Source organism: Littorina saxatilis, linkage group LG10 (assembly GCF_037325665.1).
Source record: "Littorina saxatilis isolate snail1 linkage group LG10, US_GU_Lsax_2.0, whole genome shotgun sequence".
In the NCBI taxonomy this organism is placed as follows: Eukaryota; Metazoa; Mollusca; class Gastropoda; order Littorinimorpha; family Littorinidae; genus Littorina; species Littorina saxatilis.
In genome coordinates, this window is record NC_090254.1 from 32,892,756 (window position 1) to 32,895,947 (window position 3,192).

Here is a 3,192-nt window from a genome sequence, read left to right on the forward strand (position 1 = left end):
CTTGTCCGGCTGTCCGTTTGTCTCTGTGATTGTCTCTCTCTCTCTCTTCTGTATACTAGTCCAATCGTATTTGAATGAGATACAATTTATTTTAGGAATCAAAGATAGCATAATTGTCCATTCAGGCTTATCACAATGCGTGCGTGCGTGCGTGCGTGTGTGTGTGCGTGTGTGCGTGTGTGTGTGTGTTCAACTGAGTGTGTTTGTGATTGCGTAGACGGTGAATGTGTGTGTGAGTGTGTGTGTGTGTGTGTGTTATTCTTTATTTTGGATGTTTGTGTTCTTTTCTATTTCCTTTTGAATATTTGTGTTGTTGTCTCTCTCCCCATAGGGAGAGTTGTGTTGATATCTCAGTCTCCCCTTAGAACACACACACACACACACACACACACACACACGAGCACGCACATACACACACACACACACACACACACACACACACGCACGCACGCACACACGCACACACACACACTCTCTCTCTCTCTCTCTCTCTCTCTCTCTCTCTCTCTCTCTCTCTCTCTCTCTCTCTCTAAACAAAGGAAGTCTTTTGGGGATTCCCAATATGATTTATTAAAACAACATTGCGTAATACCTGTTTAAAGTGATAATGTCCCAAAAGAGCTATACAGTTCAGGTTGTGGGTTGTAATTCTGATTTGACCTCACACCAGGAATACTTTAAAAATAAACTTCTGAGTGATCAGTTACTCAAATTGAAAACGGATTTGTTTTGAGTGGGCATTCCAGACTGTAAATAGAGAATACTACAAGGCTTCCTATGTGATAGTCTACCAGTTTTACACGAGTTACAATATTTGAAAACACAACGAGTATCTGGTAAAATTGGTATCAAACAGGAAGCCAGTGTAGTATTCTGTTTATCCTACATACTGTATTTGCGTGTCTATTGCTCCAAACGTCCCTCAGTCGAAGCGCCCAGATTGAAGAAGCTTGAAATGGAACCTGGATCTTCCCGAAAGTCTCGTGTAACCGTTGACGTCAAAGCAAAGAGACGTCACTCTAGAAAGCATCGTGACGTGTACGTTTTTAAAATTCTTTCAAGTGTTCAAAGAATGACGTTTGTCTCGGTGACTCGGCATCACGGGCAGTGGACCTCTTCACATGCACTGTGGAGTGAACGATATTGTTATGACATGAGTGGTATGTCACTCGTATGTGGGATAATTCTCATTATGACGCATTATTGCGCCAGTCATAATTTTCGTCCTTCATGATCAGTTTCGCCCCTGAGTGTTCATAGAGACACAGCTTTGAAATTGAACCGAGAGCTACAGACTTAGTTCGTTTCGGGTGTTCTTTCTTTCTTTATTTGGTGTTTAAAGGCACAGTAAGCCTCCCGTAAACCATCACAGAGCTCCCCGAGCGTCTACATACAGTACAAGCATACTTCCATTTGAACGCTCACCGAACGGGAACATCCTGGCTGCTTTCTGTCGAGCGTGAGAAATTTTCAAAGAATTTATTTTCGTGGACTTGTTCCTCTACAACAATGGCGCCTCGTTTTGGTGCAGGCTGGACGGCTGTTATGAATATTCAATACCGGAAATCACGCCCGGACAGTAAGCCTCCCGTAAACCATCACAGATACTGTCAGGCTTTTACACACAGTACAAACACCCTTCCATTTGAACGCTCACCAAACGGGAACATCCTAGGTGCCCTACGTAAAGAGCGAGCAATTTTTAAAGAATTAATTCTGCAGATTGACTCGAACACTTTTTGGACCCATCCTGAACTCAGGTCAAAAATGAGTTACTTCCCTTCGGGTCTCATTCTATCGATGTAAACTGGTAATAGCCGTGGATCGATGATTATCAGAATGTTTTTGGACCGTGGTGCGCAGGGCCGGACTACCGGGGGGGGGGGGGGGGGGTTATGGGGGTTGCGCAACCCCCCCCCCCCAGCCTAAACATGTACCTCACTTATTTAAAACATTTTTTATTATTGTTTATTTTATGCCGTTTCATGCAAGGAGCGACCATTTTCCTATCTCAGAATATGACCTACCCATCAGAAGCCCCCTGACCCGCACAAGGGGCTCTGCCCCTTGACCCCGCCAGGGGGAACATCCCCCTGGACCACCACTGGCAACCCCCCCCCCCCCCCCCCCCCTCCTCTTAGCCTAGTCCGGCCCTGGTGCGTTTTTGCGCTAGACCTAACTTTTAAAATCTAAAGTAATAAATTGACAGCTTGTTACACAAACATTTTTACAAAAGAATTCTTTTTTCATCAAGACAAGATCAGTACAATTCGAAGTTGTGAAAGTTTGAAAAAAGAAAAGCCCGGAAGCAGGGTCACGCAAGGGTCGTAGCAGACGACGGTTTATGCATATCGCCGTTCCTCTCAACAGTCAAAAGCCATCGCCAGAGTTCTTGTGAACCACAGCCGTTTGTTTCGTGCATAAAAACGTGCTATTGTAGATAAGCTCACATCGAGTCGCATTCAAATGACTAACTGACGACTACATTGTGAAAAAGGGAAACTGGATCACACGGGTTCACGATGGCTCAGGGGTAAGATAAACCACGCAAAAATAAATTCTTTGAAAATTGTTCGCTCTTTACGGAGGGCACCTAGGATGTTCTCAATCGGTGAGTGTTTAAATGAAAGGGTGTTTGTACTGTGTGTAAAAGCCTGACCGTATCTGTGATGGTTTATGGGAGGCTTACTGTGCCTTTAACGTCGTTTTCAACCGTTCAAGGTTATATCGCGACGGGGAAAGGGGGGAGATGGGATAGAGCCACTTGTTAAATGTTTCTTGTTCACAAAAGCACTATTAATCAAAAAATTGCTCCAGGGCGGCTTGCAACGTAGTACAATATATGACCTTTACTGGGAGAATGCAAGTTTCCAGTACAAAGGACTTAACATTTCTTACATACTGCTTGACTAAAATCTTTACAAACATTGACTATATTCTATACAAGAAACACTTAACAAGGGTAAAAAGAGAGACAGAATCCGTTAGTCGCCTCTTACGACATGCTGGGGAGCATCGGGTAAATTCTTCCCCCTAACCCGCGGGTGTTGAATAGATGACAACACACACTAGAGTAGGTCTTGGTATAAATGTTTGAGCGTTCTATTTTTCAAATCTAAATGCTGTGTTTGGTAGTCTTTTCATACGGTGATATTCTCCAAGGTACCGTGTGTTTGTTTATGTGATGCGAAA

General features: G+C 43.8%; 1 protein-coding gene across 2 annotated transcripts in view; it reads right to left on the reverse strand.

Moving 5' to 3' along the window:
- Positions 1-2,146: 2,146 nt before the first annotated feature.
- LOC138978621 (sulfotransferase 1B1-like) overlaps positions 2,147-3,192 on the reverse strand; it is a 24,384-nt gene continuing 23,338 nt past the window's right edge. For both annotated transcript variants that reach the window (XM_070351383.1, XM_070351384.1), the window contains one exon: positions 2,147-3,192. This exon is cut by the window's right edge and continues 477 nt beyond it. The gene's annotated coding sequence lies outside the window, so the exon portion shown is untranslated.